Genomic DNA, 20,132 nt, shown 5'->3' on the forward strand with positions numbered 1-20,132 from the left:
TATATACAAAAATATAAACCCACCAAGCCTCCTTTCCATTGATTTGAGATACAAGCATGATGCAAATTATCTGTCTTTTATTTTTGTTTTTTTATTCAGGCATGAAGGGCCAGATCTATAGGGGGAAAGCCTTGGGGCCTTTCAACCAAGGGCCCGCTTCCCTCTGAAGCTTGCAGTGCCACCCCACTGGGTGGGCACCTACCCAGCAGGCAGAGAGTCAGTGTCTCCAGCCTGTGCTTTCTAAAGAGCGTTTCTAATCGTGGTCATGACCAGACACCATCTTTTCTGTCCAACACTGTTGGTTCCATAATTCTGTATAGCCTGGGGGATTGATGCGGGTGGGCCAGGGGGTTGAGAAGGGTTGCTGACCCTTGAGGAAAACGTCCAGTGTCATCTTCTGGTACGTGAGTAGGGGGAGGACTCAGGCCCCCTCAAGCCATCGGCACCTCCAGGCAGCCCAGGTGTCCCCCTCCCGCTACAGCTGAAAGTGAGCGTTGGGGCCAGACGCAGGAGTTGGACGAAGCACTTGTAGGATCTGTTCCCAGCTATCCCGAGGGAAATGGTGGGAAAGAGCACTCACAAAAGAGGAATATCTTGACTCTGCCGAGAAACAATCCTCCCCCATCGTCTCCCAAGGTTTCCCACGGCGGGGACACCACCGCTCTTCGTCGGGCTGGATGGAATTTACAATCTAGATCTAAACCCCAACTAAATGATGCTCTAAACCCTCCCTCAACACATTTCTCCGTCGCGTTCCAAATAGAAACGTCGCGGGCGAAAACAGACTGTATAAGTAACGTAGGAAATTATCGCCTCTTTCCACGGCGATAACCGAATTAGCCTCAAATTAAACGTGAAATTAGCCTCCGCCGGCTGGACTGTGGGGACAAAGCCCTCATTGTCCTTTTGCCCGGGTAACGGAGGTTGCGGTGCCCACCCTGCACAAGCGGGGTACGAGGTCGTCGCTGGGCCCGGGCAGAGCCTGAGCTGCGGAGAGCGTGGACGCGACCGAGGTTCGGCTCGCGAGCGGAGCAGGCGCCAGGTGGGCGGCTGCGGGGCTCCAGGCAGGCGCTGAGGAAAGGCAACAGGGAGGAACCGCGCGAGGGGGGAGCGGAGTAGAGCAGAGGAGGGTGGAGGGTGCCCGAGAGAGCGAGTACGCGCGTGCGCGTGCGCGCGCCCTCTCCCCGCCCCTCGCCCCCTCCGTGACTGCTCCCTCCCCTCCTTCCCCCGCCCAGCGCTCCTGCCCAGCCCCCGGAATCAGTGCAGCTGTTGCCGTGCAGGCTGCAGATTCCTCCAGTTCCTCCCTCGGCCGCCTCTCCGCTCGGAGCGAGCGCGCAGCCCCGCGCAGTAGCGCCCACTGGTCCCGTCCTGTGAGCCCCGGCCCCAGCCGCAGACAGCCCCGCGGAGTCGCCTCCTGGCCCACCCGCCCGGCCGCCGAGGAGCGGGAGGAGGACGGGACCCCGGCGCCCCCACCCCCCTATCCGTGGGAGGTAGGTAGGGGGCCTGGGGCTGGAAGATGCCAACTCACTGGGGCTGCCTCCCGGTCGGGCTCCTGGGCGGTGGGCGGCCGGCCGGGAGGAAGGGCGCGGGCCCTGGCCGGGAGAACGCTGCTGTCCTGCGCCCGAGGAGTGACGTGGGGGCAGGGAGGCTGCAGAGCCCGGGCGGGGGCGGCGCGTGGAACCTGGGTCTCCAGTGCTTATTAGTACTTGGGTTTTGCGGGGCAGGGACGGCAGGCCCCGCGTGAGGCAGCCGCAGACCCGCGGTGCGCACCGCGGCAGCCCAGCCCCATCCCTGGCGCAGAGGCGCTAATTTCTCCTCCCTGCATCAGCCGCCTCGTCCATCTAGCCGGGCACAGGGGCCCCTGGTGCGGAGGTGGGTGCAGAGTGGGCAGCGGCGAGGGTATATTTTCGGGTGCTCTCTTTCTAGTCCTGCTGGTGGGAGCCGGGGCGGCATTGACAGGGTCGGGCTCTGAGCCTAACGGTACGGAGGATGCGGCCAGGCGTGGTCCGGGCTGCGCCGCGCTGCAGCTGAGCCGGAGGCGGCGGCCCGGCGACCCCCCCGCACCCCTCCCACCCCCCCGCCTATCCTCGCGCCGGTCCCCCCACCCCCCGCGCCTGCCTGCCCTCCCTCAGTCTCCACTCTCCCAGGGTTGGGCGTGAGCTGCTTGCGGGCGCGGAGCCTCCCCTGCGCCCGCCCTTCAGCTCCCGCCACCTTCTCTTCAACAGGTTTGTACCAGCGCGGGGACCCTTCGGCCCCATCTTTGGGGTGGTGGGCTGGAAGCTCTTCTCGTTATCACCCCTTACACCACGCCCTTGACCCTCTTCTGGGGGGGGAGGCTTCCCTTTGTTTTTGTGATAGGAAAGATGCCAAGTGCCTGCCATCCAAATGGAGAAGGGAAGTGTTGTGGGGATCAGTACACAAACCATGTCCATTATTCGTCCAGTCAAAAGCCAGGCCAGATAGTGAGAGGAAGTGTGAGGGTGCTTCGGCGCAGGAGAAAAATGGATTCGGTGGGTTTATTTGGGCGGGGATATGCTTTTTTTTTTTTGGCAAGATGGATGTCTCACGGTGCCCCCGTCGTGATGCAGCACAATGCAGCAGTATCGCAGCCTCCCTGGGTTCTCGCTGGCGGGGCTTGGCACGGCCACTCGGCGCCTCCGGCCTCCGCCGACCCCACCCAGGCCGGGGGCTGCCCTTGGCGAGGCTTGTAGCTGCTTTTACCTTGTCATGCCTCTTCAGCTGTCAGGAGGACCGGATCACCTAGCTATGAGAGGGAATTCTTTTCTTTGGGGTGCCCCCTCCCGCCCTGCCCGTTGGGCTGTGCGTGGATGAAGGGGCGCCCTGCAGCGTTAATGCAGGCAGAGGGAGCCTGCCTGCAGCTGCGGACGGGAATCCGATCTCCAACCCGGGGACTTGAGCCGTAGGGAGGGGCTGGAGGGAGGACGCGGACCATGGGTGTGCGGAGGCAGTGGTGCAGTCAGTATTGGGAGTCGCAGCGTCTTTCTGTGGGTCACCCATAATTTGTAACCACAACCCGACTATCCATCGATTTCTTAATATATGAAAAGTTGACGTTTATTGGAGCTTCACAGCTATGATGTTACAGCACCTCTGTCTTTGGTTAATACTAAGAATATGATTTTTTCCTACAGGAAACTTTTTTTAAAAATGAAACGATTAATCAATTTTAGTTCTTAGATCCCTGATATTTCTAAAAATATAAACGTTCAATAGGTTGTTTAAAAAGGAACATATTTTTCTATGGGTAGTTAATGATTAACTTGTATTTGCTTTTCATCATTTGCTTTCTCTATAAATCAAGTACAATTATATATTTGGATGCCTTATTAGGGATTATTAGGTAAGTGAATGTTAAGATTGATGCTGAATTGGTATTCAGACTTATATAGATTTAGATAGCCAAGTTATTCATGACTAATGGGATTATGATGGTAACTGACTTCACTTATGCTTGTTTATATGTATTTTTTAAATACATGTTTTTTGCAGATGTGGCCAGGGAGGGAGTTGAGAAGGGCAGACCACCAAGCCTTCTGAGGCTGGTATCTGGTCAGAAAGAGATGGTTGCCAGTGTTCTCATCTGTTTAGTCTGGGCTACTATACAGGGAATGTCCGTTCTAAATGCCACTTCTACAATTCATTTATTCAGTGTGAGAGGGCAAATGAGATACATTTCATATGTCACCCTAGGCTCTTCTAAACTCTAAGTAAAAAAGGGAATTTATGTACGCTTACTGGAAGGGAAGGTCAATGTGTCAAAGCAAGGGTGTGTTTACTTTTATTTATTTTTTCAATCTCTAGTGAATCCAAGTTGGTGGCATTTTACTTCTTGGTAGCTCTGCAAAGTAGAACTGAATGCAGGTCGTGTGATTTATGTGCACTATTTTGAATTTCTCTTAAAAGAGAACCATTAAAATACATAACTTTTTTGATTTGGGCTTCATTATTGTGCTGGTTGTATAAAATAGTGTTGTACAAAGATGCTTGTGAGTATTGTTCCCAATGGATTATCCAGACATTTTGGATTTACTATGTTGTAAGAAAATACCCTGTGTTGATGTCACAGGAGGTTTAGCTGTTCTGACTTAAACACCAGGTGCAGAATTCTGTTAGGTTAAGCTCTTTGTAACTTTCTCATCTCTGGACTGACCAAAACTTTCATCTGAGAGAATGAACAATGTTGGGGCAGTGAAGAAGCTGCTCTCACTTTTTGTCTCCTGTTGTGCAGGCTTTCTGTGAAGAGGATCTCTTGGGTGAGAATAGTAACAACTGTCTGATGCTGTAGGAGCCAGTGGGAAGGCCTCCCTCTGTGCTTGTGACATATCCCTAGCAGAGACTTGGCATGGACAGAGTTTCATCGGGAAAGTTTGTTGGAATGGTTCTTTTGTCTTGCTGTATGAAAGTATGACTTTACATGTGGAAGTACTGTTTTGAGATGGAAGAATTTTACTGCTACTAAACAAGCATAGACATGATGAGCAGAAATTATTCCATGTGTTTTTTGTTGAAATAAACTTTTCATTTTAAGAGCATGTTCTTGGAATTTTAAAGCCCAATCTATATATTTTTTTACATGCGGTGGTGTGATGCTCCTTGCATTATGTTGGACACTGACCATCATCTTCTTTATAATTGGGCTATAATTATTGTTCTGTGGATTTCCTTATGGTAGTCCTGGTTTCTTCTTCAGTGACTATTGGAAATGTAAACCATTTTTCCATAAGGAAAAGGCCAATATCTCCTCTGGAAACATTACTTCTGTAGGTATGTGGAGGTAAGTAAAACATCTCATGGATTTCTCTTATGAGTTTTAAGACTTTGCTGTTTCTTAAAGCACCTTTTCTTTGTAAAAGACCTACTTTAGTACTCTTGATTCTTCTGATAACAGTTGTCCTGTTTCTAAGTTCACATAGTGTAGGAATAACATCATCAATCTCTTTACTTTGGTGAGTAAAATAAGACTTTCCCAATTAACTACACCCATACTTTTACTCTTCAACATCACTGGAGAAGGCGTTTTCATAGTTCCTTTGCTATCATAATGAGATTTGTGGACCACAAACATCAGGATCTCCTGGGAGTTTGTTATAAATCAGATTCTTGGAGGCCCCAACCCAGACCTATCCAATCATAATTTGCATTTTAACAAGACCCCTAAGTGATTTGTATGCACATTAAATTGAGAAACTGCTCTGCTTCTTCATCTAAGGGACTTCTATATTGAAAAGTTCCTCTTGTATCTTACTTTTGTCTTTTATCTTGCTCAAGTATCAGCTCATTTTTCCCCTTCTGTCACTAAGTGGTGTTGAAGAAAGTGATTCATCCACTGTAAATTATTTACTACAGAAAAACCTTATAAAGTTCTTTAATATTTCAATGGAATAGTCTTATTAAGAATAGTTTTTTAGATTAATCAGTTTTGGAGGTTCCTTTCTAAAGTTGATAAACAACCAGTTCCACACTCCCTCCCCAAAAGTTTGGTTTTGAGACAGCGGAGCCGGAGTCCAGGAAGCACAGGGTCCCCTCTGCCCCTTCTCCTCTCCTTGCATCTTGTTCTCTGTCATCAGCTGTTTCTCCTAGTATATTCAATGTGCTGCCCTTCTGGTCCCTTCTTTTCTTAAAGTTGTTTTTTATTAAGTAATCCATACATACAGAATACTGCTCTTAAAAGATATATTACAGAATCACCAATCATTGGACACTCAGGCAGCCATTACCTAGTTCAAGAAGAACCCTACCGTGCAGTCCCCTAAGTACCCCACTGTCATCCTGTCTAAAATAACCACTGTCCTGAATTTTGTGCTTCTCGTCCCTTGCTCTTCTTTATAGGTTTTCCTTTTTAAAATTCTTAAGTTTTGTATGTTTTTAAATTTTATATAAATGAAATTATGTTTTATTTTTCTGTGACTTACACTTTTAGATTAATATTATATTTCTGAAATTCATTCATTTTGTTGTTGTAGTTCATTCCTTTTTACTGCTGTAGTATTCCACTATGATGTATTTATTCCTTCTAGTGTAGATTGCCATTTGGTTTAATTCCAATTTTTTGCTGTTATGAAAGGGCTACTATGAATGGTTCTTCTATATGTCTCAGTACATATGTGGAGATAGACACACACACACACACACACACAAATTGTCTTTTTGTCTCTTTCTGTCTCTCTGGAATGAAATTTTTTGGATCATATGTGCATTATCATCCTTACTAGATAATGCCACACTTTTCCAAAGTGATTATACAAATTATATTCCCACTAGTAGGGTATAGTGTTACTGTTGTTCACAACCTTGGCAACACGTCATTTACCAAACTTGAAAATGTCCATTTGTGAAGTTATCTCCATTGTGCTTCTTATTTGCAGTTTCCCTGACTATTGAGGTTGAGTACCTATTTATGTTATTGGCCATTTGGTCTCCTTCTTTTGTGAAGCCTCTGTTCAGTCTTTGCCTGTTTGTCTTTCAGATTTTTTCTGTATTGATTTGTAGGAGTTCTTTATGTAGATTGCTTACTCATCCTTTGTGGATTATATGTGTTGCAAAAACTACCTCCTAGTTTCTGTTTTCTTTTCTTTTAAAGAAACTTTTTGTGGTTTCTTTTGATAAATAGTCATTCATAATTTCAGTAAGTCATAGTTAGTTTTTATCCTTTAAGGTTTGTGAGGATGATTTTGATATAGCAGGAAAATTTTCCAGTTTGGAAAGAGCATAGATTTTGCAGTCAAACAAATCTGGGCTCAAATCCTAATGCTATTATTGTATACTAGTCATGTGGCTATAGCTAGGTTCTAGCCTTGAGCTAGTTCATTACTCTCAGAACTACAATTTCCTCATCAGTAAAATTGAAATAATAATACTCATACGGTTGTGAGACAGCAGTGTACAGTGCTAGGCATATGGTGGGTGTTCTGCTGATTACCTTTCCATTTCTCTTTAGACTGCCTGAACTATATGAGCCACTTACCCCTTTTGAAATGCTTTGCAAAAACTACCTTATTTTATTTTTAAAAGGCTGTTATTCCCAATGGAATATATATATCATTAACACAGGCTGTATAAGACCACTTATTGGAAACCCTTTGTCAGTTCAGATTCCTGTTCTTGAAAGTAGTGTAATTACAGTTCTGTTTACCAAGAAGCATTTATACTAATGTTCTTCCTTTGCTGCTACTCTAAGATTACTTTGCAATATATATATATGTATATATAATTTTTTGATTCAGTAAATAACTGTTGGCTACCTTTTCTTGCTAGGGCCTGAAGTTGGGCTAGGGGTGATGATGGTGTGGGTTGATTTAAAGTTGAATAAAAATTAGTTCCTGAATTCAAGGACTTTCTAATCTACTATATAGATTATATTCTATATATGTGTACACAGAAGATAAAAGACTTTTTACTGACCACATGTGCGACTTCTGGTCTCCGATCTAAATTTATAAAATGGAAATCTTAGATACAATTATAGTAGTGGTTGAAATATGGCTAATGGGCACCACTCCCTCTGCCCCTGGCAGTCTTGGAAAATAATCATGGTACTGTTTTTCTGCAGAGCTGAGATCGAGCCTCAGCAACATCCTCAGTGCAGTGTTGTAGGCAATAATTACCAATTGACCAGATTTGACACTTAGACTTTAAGATCATGTTAACTTCTAAAATTCTGTGATGATAAGATATTTAAGTAACACAACACTTAAGCCATGTTCGAAATACAGTGGAACAGGAAGAAACTAGAAGCAAGGAGACAGAAACAGGTGATTGTGGGGATACAGATGTTAAGGAAGCAAATTATGGTGGTGGCCATGGAAATGAGAGGGAGAGGGAGAGGGAGAGGAGAGATGAGAGAAAGGCTGTGAACTCTCAGTCCTGGGCTACCTGTCTGTAGGGTGAATGAATGAGACCTGGTGGATCTAAGTGGGGATGAGGAAATAAAAGTGATAAAGGTGTCAAATTTGGATGATGACAAAGAGCTTGGTTGGTGAGAGCAATAGACAAGTTGAAGGTAACAGTGCATATTTGGTTGGGAAGAGAATCAGTCTGTCTTCAGATATGCTGTTTGAAGTTCCAACATAACCCTTAGTGGAGTTAGAGGAGACAGGTCAGGGCTAGTATGGCCAATAGGAGGCCACTGAATACAGGGGTCCTGACCTTTAGGCCATGGAGTTGCACAACCTGGTTACTGCAGGCACTGGCTAAGTGACCTTGGGCAAACTGCCTTGACTTCTTAGCATGCCTCAGTATCTTCATCTGTAAAATGGTGATAATGGCAGTACCTATTAAAAAGGATTTTATTAAAGTTTGAGTTAACCCAGTATCCATCACAGTACATTTTAATTACTTACTATTAAATGTAGAATTTTTGCTTTGTTTATCTCAACTTTATGCTTTCTTTCAAATAAGTAATTTGATTTGTTCAGAAGAGGTACATTCCAGTAAATAATACCAATCCATCAGATAATTTAAAATTCAGTCTATATTAAATGTGTCCCTATGTATCTTGTCAAATACAGTAATACGAAAGGCATACCTGAATAATATTTATTTTTAATAAACAAGAAAATAGTAAAACCCTAGAATGTGGGGAAAGGCTAGGAATAGGTAGCTTATAAAAGAAGAAATTAAGGAAACGAATAAGTATATTAAATTGTTCAAACTCACCAGTAATGTGAAACAAATTAAAACATCTAGGTCAGTTTTTCCACTTAAACTGGTAGGTAGATAATTCTCTCTGGGATGCGATGAGATGGGAGCTCTGCAGCATCTGTTGAGGATATTTGGATTAATACAAACTTAGTTAGAAAAGTAAGAGAAACTTTAAATGTTTATACGTTTTGGACTGAAATCTCACTTGTAGCTCTATAAATAAAGGGAGAATTAAAAATAAGGACAGAAGATTTTAAACAAGGATTTTCTTACCAACAAAAATAGTGGAAAAACAAATGGGGATAATCAAATCATGGCACAGGCACAGGATGGAATTTAATGTAGTGCTTAAAATTATGATTTGGAAGAATAATACTGAAATAGGAAAATGCTAACAATATAATATTCGGTGGAAATAATCTGTATACAAAGCTATATAAACTGTATAACTCCAGTTTTGTTATATTAAATAAGAGACTGGAAGGAAATACATTAAAACGTTAATGGTTTGCTTTGGATGGTGGGTTGATGTGTGATTTCCTTGTATGAAAGGAAATTCCTGTGACTTAGTGTTTCTTACTTGAAGTTTTGAAATATTTCACACATAGAGAAGGGTACAGTAAATAATATCATAGACTTCCATAGGACCATTTTTAAAATAGTCAAAAAGCAATCAACACGTTATTTTAATTTTTAAAAAAGGAAAGAAAAGCAAATCTCGCAAATTGTTGATCATTGTTAAGGAACAGTTTAAAATTCCAAAGGATTTGTCATATGTGTCCTCTGTACTAATCGAAAAGCAGTGAGAAAATTAGTAAGTCAGCATCTTAAGGGTGCTGGGCTGAGAGAGAAGTAGAGCATTCAGATGTAATGGAATGCTCACTTGACTTCACACTCACCTGGGCCAGCTTAAGAAAGGGGGAAGCCCAGGACTTGAGTATTTCCAAACCACCCACTTGTGTGGAGAGAGGAGTGGAATTCTGTGTCACGCTTGTTCTCAGTTGTGGGAGCCCTGACTGCTGCTGGAGTTAATTTTGTAACCATTTAGACCATTATGTTTTATTAGAATTGGTCAGAAACGTAGCTAAAATTCCAAGTGAAAATTTTTAAGTTAAAAATAACTCCAGATTTAGATAACTTCCACTTAATGGTTTTTCAGTATTTAAGGAATATTGTAGGCTAAGAGTGGGTGGAACAAAGTTTAATGGTATCCTTGATTTTTTCTTATATGAAAGGAAATTCTTTATATAATGTTATATATTTATATTTAAACATACATGATGCATATCTATTTATTCTACCATATGTATTTCTATCACATGATAGAAATCATATGTGAGAGAGGGGTGAGTACAATTAATTTCCTGCGCCAAGGGAGGCAAAGAGCTATTTTAAGGCTTTTTGCATGGGAATATTACAGAGATAACCATTTGAAGGTGAATCCCAGGAATGAGTTATGTCCTTAGCTGGTGGGGGAAATGTTTGGAGGACCATAGTACTTTCTGTTTTTATCGTCTAAGTCCCCAACGGCCTTGGCACTTTATAAAATATGGCCTGTAAAAATGAACTTATTTACTTCCATGAATTTTGTATGTTTTCTGCTATGAACTTTAAACGGTTGATTGGAGAGGGTTCAAGATTAAGCGTGCTTTTGAGGTATGAAAGTAAAATGTTACAGTTTTAAGATTGCTTTAAGTATATATGTTCAGTGTTTAATTTGTGCAATTAAATATGCCCATGCTTAGAAAGTTCATTAGCCTAACAGAGGTTATCTCTGGGTGATGGGATTCTGGAAAACTTCTAATTTTATCTCCATATTTTCCATACTTTTGGAAATGCTTAACAGTAAACTTTTACTTTTTATCAAAAATATCCTAAAACCATAACAAACCATACATTAGCTGGCGAAGAACGAAGTAAAATGATTACTCAGCTAAATATCCTTTCTGTTTTTCAGTTTTTTTCTACCATAACTTTCTGAAAAGCAGCATTAACACCAGAGGTGTAAAGAACCCTGAAACATTAAAAAGATTTTTTTCATTTCTCATAAGTGTGCATATTGGTAGAGCCTTGTTATTTCATTACTTTCGTGGAGTGTGGGAAAAGATGTCGGAACTGGGCCCCAAGGGAGCCTCTCAAAAACATCCTCTGAGAGATCAGCCTCTATGGCTCCTGCCTTTGGCTCTGGATGAAGTTCTTGCTGTTTCCTACCCTCTTGGGTGGCTCTTTCTGGGATAATTTTTGTCCTAGTATGCTTGCTTCAAGGCCAAACCTAAATGGTCAAGGGCTGCATATTTTTCTGGAGTGTTCTTCACCAGCTGTACAGCATTTTTGGGGTAGGAAAATTCGTGTTCTTATCATGGTAGGGCCTTTGAGAAGGGGGCCTTTTATCTTATTTACTTAAAGGGGAAGGAAAACCTAGATTCTTTCCTAAAACAGTGCTTATTTATTTTGTTATGTGATGTTTAAACATTTTCCATTGTATTTCTTAACCTGTAGCATAGGAATTCTTTTTAAATGAGAACAATAGTTTTAAAGTTAATTTTTTTAACCTTTTTAGAATCCCTGAATTTTTGATAATTTGCTAATATATACAGAGTGTATAGTTTTACTCTGAATGGTTTCTGAAGAATGTATACTTTCATAAAGATATAAATTAGCATAAATCATAACAGAAAACTTTCTAAATTTTTAAAATAATATTTTTGTTACCAAAATAATAAATATGTATTTAGATCATATGGACAATAAAAATAAACACAAAGAAGAAAATTAAAATCACTAGGTGAATTCAGTGACCCTATAAACTTGCAGTTAACATTTTGGTATTTATCCTTTAAACCTTTTTCCCTCTGCATATATTTGTTCATTTCACAAATAAGGGTCAGTTCTCAAATCTTAGGGTGGAAGATGTAAAGTTTTGACAGTCTAAAGAATCACTTGATGTTTGTCACTCTTCCAGTTTACACATGTAACATAGCAAATCATAAAATCTTATTATTGGTCATATTTGAAGCTATGGAATAAGTAGCTGTTTTTAGTGGCGGCCATATTAAAGAAAAACGGTGAAGAATCGAAAATTAGCTTATTATAGATAATTCTGTTCTTTGGGGAGGAAATCCCCATCTTTTACAGTGGAAAAATACCAAAAATTAAGTTCTCATTAGATAATGTGTACTTTCTGTTTTGTTTAGGAAGGAATTCCCATCAGAGTTGCCTTAATTCCCTTGATAGACATCTCTGTGCTCCCAAAAACATCTGATTTTACTTTTGTCATGAGATTTCAGAGTCTTTGAAACAGCTACCCTATAACATATCGCAAATGGAATGGATGTGGTTATTATAATCTTGGTTTTAAATGTAATAAATTTTACTGGGCTGGGTTTGGTTAAAACTGTTGAAAGCATACACCAGAGCTCAAGTTTATATTAGCTGAAGTCTTTAAAATCATATCTTTGGAGCTAGGATCTGTTTCAAGGAGAAAAAGCAATATACATATTTGATTCTGTGTGCCAATTCTTTACGCCCTGGGACCTCGGATGGAGGTGACTCACTGGCATTTCCTTGTTGCCTTAATTCTAGTATTTGGCCTCTTCCCCACGGAAGGTGCTAAAGTGGTCTCTTCGTTTGCTGAGGGGAAGAGGGGAGAAACACCCTTTCGTTGAAGAGAAAGAAAGCCTTTTCAGCAATTTTTATGAGGTACAGTGTGGGATGGTGGGTCCTGAACAAAAGGGGCAAATGACCTTCTTCCCAGGCTTAAACATTGAAGACCAGTGGCAGCTCCTTTCACAGTTTAGAGGGAAAATCTGAGCTGAGCTGGGTGTTGAATGGCACAGGTTTGGGTGATGGAGCTCAGTTACGCAAGTTGACTTCCTCTCTCCACATAAGGGGTTCTTCAAAAACTCCAACCTGATGAGAATCATTCCCTTTGAGGGTGGCTGAAACTCATCAAGGGAAATGTTTGATGGTTAATGTGCCTGGGCTGTTTAAAGCCTGGAATAGGGCTCTCAACCTGACTTTCAGGCAGCTGCAGATGTTGGACCTAGTACTTGGGGAGGCATCCAGCTGAGACATTACCCCCCCCCCCGCCCTCCCCTCTAACCCCCCCCCCCCGCCATGGGGGAGTGCAGGGGGCTGGAATGTGGCCTTATCTGGACCTCTGACTGGATGAGCACACCTGTCACTATTTTAGGAGGTGAGTGGTGGTCAGAGGTATCAGTCGGGTGACTTCTCTGAGAGGGGCCTGGTCCTTCTCACAGCGAGGTTGACAACTCTGTGCTGCCAGCTGTCCTTAAATACCCAACTTATCTTCTGGGGTGGAGTCGCAGGCGCACCAAAGTCCTGGAGCAAAGATGTTTTGTGTGCCATTTGAGCAGGGAAGAAACCAGCACACACATCGTGTTTTATTCTTTGTTTTAAAGGTAGGTTTTTTGTTTTTCCTTTGGCTTGTTTTTAAATCAACACCCACTGCTACAGGAAATTTCTGAGTTTCCCTGATAATAAGGACGATGTGTCTTTTGAAAGGCTTATTTTGCTTTTGAAGTATGTGGTTCTGACATTAACACCACCTTTCATCCTAGTTCTAAAAATCGCATTTGATTCATAAAGGGTGAAAATTTAATTAGAGAGCAGGCTAATTTATTGTCTTGTTTCCAAGGAAGTCTATTCTTGTCTGTCAGTTGAAATATATATCTATTTCTAGCTCTGCAGAATTATTTTGTTAGTATATGTTTGCATGAATATTTTATTCTTAATTATAGTATGTATATCTGTTGGGCTTCACGCTTGTTACAGAAAACTTATATGAACTAAATTATATCTTTAGTGGGTCATACTTGAGAACTGCTCCTCAGTCTCCTCAACTTTTAAAGTAGGTATTTAATGTAAAGAGTATATGGATAGCTGGCCTATCATTGGAATGTTGTGCAGCTGTGCAGAGCATGAGGATCAAATGTGCTAATTAAATATTTTTTTTAGCAAGAATGGAATGTAGCAGCATGTGGTTAACCATTCCAGTTTGTTTTTGAAGAGGATTTTTTTCCCCCCCAGTATTCACAATTAGAAAGAACATTGGCTTTGAGGAGGATGTATTGCTATGTTAAATTGTTCTTTTCACGGAGCTAATGGGATTCATTAAATACTAAGATTATCCTTGAAAATGCACCCTGATTAATAATCTGCTTCAAAATGTATGCCGTGGGGGTATGACTAGGGTTTGGCATCTGCAGTCAAGGTGTCCCTTTTTAAAGATTTGATCTTGCTTTTTCCCCTCCATCTCAGTTATCCCTCCTCAGCTGGTGAGCACTGAACCTTTCTTTGGACAGTGCCGCACAGTGTTTGCCTCCCAGTTCGAGCAGTATTCTGATGTTTGTTTGGGGACCAGTGTGGATCATTTGGACTAAGCCGCACCCACACACATGTTGGTTTGATTTTTTTCTTTCTTAGCCAGGCATTATGCGAATTGACCTGGTGGGAATAAATGGCAGGCTGGTTGTGTAACGTGGCAACATCTTACTTGTCGTTAGAGGTAAGTGGGATGTGATTCCAGCAAGGCTGTGCACAAGAAGTTGGAATGTGTTGGAGAACTGCCAAGAGATTGGGAGCAAGCTGCATGACAAGCACTAATGCAGCTCTGGCCTGCCTGAAAATAGCTATAGTTTAACAAAATAGCTTGAAACTTGCCATTTCACGTAAGCAAAATTGCTCCTCTGAACGTATTACCAAGACACAGAGATAGTTGCCTTCCTCCTCAGTTTAACAAGATTTATTTTATCTTTTTGTTCCAATGGTCTTAAAAAAATCTTGTTGACTATATGTAGGAAAATACTTCTTTGCAACTTCTTATCTTGTATGGTTTCTTTCACCTGGACTAATTAGCAATGCATTATCCCAAACTTCACGTTGAGCTTCCCTCGTCCCACCTGCTCCACCCACAAAATATGCAGTTTTGCGGTTTAAGTAAAAGTTGGGTCCTTGAAGATTTTTTAAAAGTCCTATATTTTATATGTCTGTGTCTTTTGGTTATGAATTACTGATGTTTGAACACTAAAACATGGTAGAAGCAGAGGAAAAGACACTTTCTGACTTTGTAATAAGTTCATTGGCAGTTTGTAGTACTTTGATTCTTGTTTGTAATCAATTTATTTTCTAACTGTGGTCTGTCAGTTTGTAAAAAAAATAGGCTTGATTTTTAAGCCAGGATGGATGGTAAAGACAAAGGGGAGAGGGGCATGGTGCAGACAAGTGGGGGTGGGGGGAGGAAGGGAAGGAGGTGGAGGTGGGGGCTACCAATGGGGATAATCCCAACAACCTATTGGTTTGGGTGCAGATGAGATTTTTTTTTTCAGATGAGATTTTTTTAAATGCAGTATTTGGATTAGTGAGTGCAAATAAGGACAGAGAGGGTTTAGACCTTAAATATAATATGAAAACAGTGAGTGAACTTCATCTTGAGGGGCATAAATACAAACCAAGTTCCTATTAAAAATTTCTTAAAAGAAGATATTCACAGATATCTTAATTATCCTGTAACAAAGTCTATTAGAAATTTGGATGGCTCTGTTCTCTTATATCACAGTCTTCGGATTTATAATTCTGAATTTTGTTTTTTACTTTCAGTATCATAAATATATTTTAGAGGGTGTCCCCTTGAGTAGAAACATTATTTCTGGCTCTGTGTAAGTGCCTTTTTCAGAGATTTATAGCTTATAATTATTAGACCTTTGGTCAATAGAGGTTTTTTTTTTTTTAGGCGTGTTTTACAATATGTAAAAAACATTTTGTGTTTTAAGACATGAAGAAATATTTTGAGGAAAACATGGAGATACTTAGTTTCTTTAGATGTATCGATCTTTTTATTATTAGATGGCAGCATAATTCTCTATGGTATTGTAGACATGTTGGAAAATATCTTTATTGAGCATATGCTTTTTAAATTTTTAAAATTATGTTTTGCCTCTTCTCGTAGACATTTCCTGTTTTTTAAACGTACTCTTGGATAGCCAGAATGGTAAATTGAATCCAAGAGATACGAACTATGGGCCAGAACCACTGGTTACCTTTTTACTTAGTGTACTGTTATCTTATGTGCTTATATGATCTTGCTTTTGGATAATTTTCACCTCAGACTATTCGTTAATTTAGAGTATGCATTTATTTAATCTTGAAAGAGGATTGAATCATTCACTACAAGATAAGCAGGCAAACAGTAAAATATTTGAATATCCCTTTTCTGGATTATTATCTGAATTAGAAAAATCATTCATCTTAATTTTACACATGCAAATTGGATGCTGTCTCTTTGTATGCCTTGTACTGACTCATGTAAGCTTAGTATTTAAAGTATTCCATACATAAAAATTGACGGAATTCGCTTATATGTGTTGGGAGATTCACAGAAGAGACCCACGGTTATAATTGGCTCTTTGTGAAGTGTGCAGGCTGGTGGAAACATGACAGAAATCTGCTGTAAATGGCAATTGACTAGACAGGTGAGGACGACATGGAAGTTCATACCAGGGTTAGGTGGAGTAACAAGTTGGTTTATGAAATGCTAACCATCTTAGATGTTTCTACAGCTGCTGTCGGCTAGCCAAAAATACATTGGACTTCTTGAGTGGTAAGAGCTTTGCTGTCTGAATAGGTTTATTAGGTAAAATAATGTGTCAGATGCCTATGAAGACATCTAGTATAATATTATTATAATAGAAAAAAATTGGTAATAACCCAAATGTCCATCATTGGTAAATTAGAGGAAGGAATATTATAGAGGCAGTACAATGTAGACCCCGAGGCTCACTTTGTGACCTTGGGCAAGCCATTAACCCTTCACTGTCTCACTTTCCTCATCTGTAAGATGGGGCAGTCATAACACACACCTTAGAGGGTTATTGTGAGGATTAAATAAGTTAATATAAGTAAAGTGGCTAATGCCTGGCAAAACTCTTAGTTATTACTATATTGATAAAATATTATTGTAAACTTTGTAATAACATAGGAAGATTTTTAATTTAAGGGAAAAAGGAGAGTACAAGGTTATATAAATGGTATGATCTCAACTATGTAAAAAAACATACAAAGAAAAAGAGATAAGAAGGAAATATTCCAAATGTTAATTTTTGGAGGAGAGTGGTGAGATTTTTTGTGACGTTTGTTTTTGTCTCAATGCCTTTTTCTTTAGTGAAGGACTTCTCAGAGCCATTATAGGCTTAAAAGGCATTCTAGGAGAGAGAGTAATGTATGGTATTTCCCACACTTACCTGATCTTGGAATTCTTTTCTTTTTTTTCCATAGCCTCTCTTTGACCTGCAGTGTCATAGAACATGCTTTGAGATGTACTAGTGTAGTCTGTTCTTGTACAAAGCAAAAACATTAGCATTGCATTTTAATTATTACATACTTTGGGAAGAAATTTTGTTTTTATTGTTTGTTAGAGGAGTTGACTATTTGAAGAGTTAAATCAAATTGCAAGCATTATTTTTAAAAAAATATTTAGTCATTATTGGTTACATGCCTGTGTTGAATCCTTAGGGTTTTTCTTCATTTAGCTGCTTTTGTGTCCTAAATCTACTATTGAAGAGAGTAAGGTAAACAAACCATGACCACACATATTAGTGGTTATAAAGGATTAAGTAGGTTTGCACAGATGGCCCAAACACATGTAATTTTTTATTGACTTCAACATTTTTTGTTGGTTCTTTCTAACTTTCCATAACAAATTTTCTGAAAGTTTTGACACTATTGAAATGAGTGCTCTGATAAGAATCAGGGAGACAACTTCGGTCAAGAAGTGCTACTTATTTCTCTGACAGAAGGCTTTGGATTTAAACATGCTATTTGTTGCCAGGGATTGGATGCCTGCATATGTATCGAATCTCAATATGGAAGTTTTCACTTAAATGTGGCTTTAGACTTGACATGGTAAAGCTTTAGGTGAGAACGGTCTCCGTTTCATTACTATGCATGAGTAAAACTTCGTAATGACAAACTCCCCAGACCTGAGTTTATGCCATTTTTCTTCTAGTGATGAATTCACGTTCTATTAAAAATCATGTGAAATCCAAGCTGAGAATTCGTTTTCATTTTCTGTTCTGTTTTTTTTTTTTTCCCTTTTTGAGTGAAAAAAAGGTGAGAAGAGCAGTTGCTGTTTCCTGACACTGTTAAACATATCAGTAAATTCAGCAGCGCCCACCCCTCCCCTTTCCCAGTGTCACTGTGATGAGGACAAGCGTAGTCAGCCTGCCTTGTGAGGGCACCTTGTAGGGATTGGGGGCAGGGAAAACCTTCTCTAGATCATGGTTTCCAGTCTTGCCCTTTTGATAGATTTAATATCATCTTAGAATTCATGACCCACTGCAAGAACAAACATTAAAAACCATTTTTTGGTTTTTTTTTTTCACATAGCCTAGGGCTGACAGGAGTTAGACTTACTATATTGAGGAGTATTGTGGTATAAAGGTGAGAACCATCACTGTTCACCACAGGGCTGATCCCAAGCCTGGTCACATGACCATTCCTCCCAGGTATTTGATGACCTCAGATGCTTATGTTTGGTTTCAGCAATGGTAGCCCTGGTGTGGGTCTGCTTTTGAGAGAGGATTGTTTATTTCCTCACCTTCAGGGTCTTGTAGTGCAGTCCTCTCATGGACCGCCTTGCTGGACCAGCCAGGAAGCCAGCCTTTAGGAAGGTTTGTGATAGAGCACTGTTTCCACATTGTAGGCTGCAGCTCATGGTCAGAATTAGAAGTTGTAGAGCTGGTGGGACCCTGTAGATCTTACTACATCCACACCATTGTATAGAGGAGGAGACAAGCTCAGAAAGGCCAGGTGAAGTGACACACAGCCTCACACAATGGTCAGGGCCGAAATCACCATATTAAGTCAGTAAGTGTTGTTCTGAGCCATTGGCCAATATATAGGAACAGTCAATTTTGTGACTGTTTTCAAAGTGCTGAAGCCTAAAAGGCATCTTATATCTTACCTCTGCTTATTTGGACCACTTGTGATGCATTTAAACATTATATGTGAGGTGAGCCTACAAGTTAATGCTCTTTTTCACTGTTTTCATGCTGTCAAACCAGCATTAACATTTATTGGGAAGCTAGATCATGTTTTACCAAAAATTAAAGAAAAAGAAAAAAAAATTTTAATAGGGAAAGAAGTGTGGAACTTAAAAATCAGCACATACCACATGTCCACCTTTGTCTTAATAAAAATAGCAAACAACTGTGCCCTGGCTGCCCTGGCCAGGCTGAAAGGAAGGTGAAGGTCATTCCAAAATAGAAAAGGATCTGGTTAAATATTACTTTGATAAGTTGAATACATTTAAAAATTTCTCAGACCAGGGATGTGGATATAGGCTGACTGAGGAATTCTCTCTGCTCACAGATAATGTGTGCTGTGTATCATCAATGACTTAAAAGAGGATAAAGGACAGTCCTGAAAACATGACCCTCATTTACCCCTATCCCCTCACCCCACATGGATTTGTAACCATGTAGGAAATCTAGGATATGATGGATAAAAGTAAAAAAGTTAATCCCATCTTCCCTTGGAATCCTCTTCTGTGGAAGGTAAGCCTTGGGAGGGAGTATCTTTCAGTGGTTGGGTTCTGTTTCTGCAGCCACCCTTCCTGGATTGACCCCTGCCTCTGCTAGCTACTTATTGTGGATCTTTGGTAATTGACCATATAATTTATCATCCAAACTGGGTAATTTATGGGGAGTGAAAGGGGACATTAAATAATTTTACCGGGACAGCAGGCATAAACTGGGACCCTCTGAGGCAAACCAGGCAACATGGTCACCCAAGTCTTATCAAAAATTATGTAATTTCTGTCTCAGTTTCTTCATGTTATAAAATGGGTGTGATAATAGTACTCACTTCTTAGGGGCTTAGGTTTAAGTGCAGTAAGATACATAAAGTGTTTGCATGTTGTTTGGCAAAGAACCGCTCAATAAAATTAGCAATTAAAAAAAAAAATTTAGGATAGTTTATTCACATTATAGCCACTTACATATACAGTTTTTCTGTTGTCATAGGATTTCTTGATAGCAAATTTTGCTTTTGTTTTCTAAAACATTAATTAATTAATTTTTAATATGCTTTATTGATTATGCTTAGTGTTGTCCAAATTTCTTTTCCCTTTGTTCCCCTCCACTCAGTGACACCCCCCTCCAGTTTTCCCCTACCCAGTCCATGCCCATTGGTTGTGTGTATAGTTCTTCTCAACATTTTCCTGTCCACTCCACTCCCTCCTACTATGCTTCTTAATTCCTGTACCATCTCTCTCCCTTCCCCCCATTTCCCCCTCCCTGCTGACCTCCCCCCAATATGTTCCCCATACCTATAATTCTTTTTCCACTCTCGTTGCCTATTTAGTCTGCCTTTGTTTCAGTTCCCTCACATCTGTTGTTGGTTGTTGTGATACAGTTTTCATTTCAATGTTCATAGTTTTGATCCTCTTTCTCCTA

The 20,132-nt window shown here is 40.6% G+C and overlaps 1 protein-coding gene across 2 annotated transcripts in view; it reads left to right on the forward strand.

Annotated features, from left to right (window-relative positions):
- The first annotated feature begins 1,309 nt into the window (after positions 1 to 1,309).
- SPTBN1 (spectrin beta, non-erythrocytic 1) overlaps positions 1,310 to 20,132 on the forward strand; it is a 184,173-nt gene continuing 165,350 nt past the window's right edge. Inside the window, exons 1-2 of one of the 2 annotated variants that reach the window (XM_090281293.1) lie at positions 13,015 to 13,082; positions 14,107 to 14,188. The gene's annotated coding sequence lies outside the window, so the exon portion shown is untranslated. Of the gene's footprint in view, positions 1,491 to 13,014; positions 13,083 to 14,106; positions 14,189 to 20,132 lie in introns of those variants that run through there. The other variant, XM_090281294.1, reaches the window with a different exon arrangement.

Source organism: Furipterus horrens, unplaced genomic scaffold, assembly GCF_987537825.1.
Source record: "Furipterus horrens unplaced genomic scaffold, mFurHor1.1.pri manual_scaffold_6, whole genome shotgun sequence".
Lineage (NCBI taxonomy): Eukaryota > Metazoa > Chordata > Mammalia > Chiroptera > Furipteridae > Furipterus > Furipterus horrens.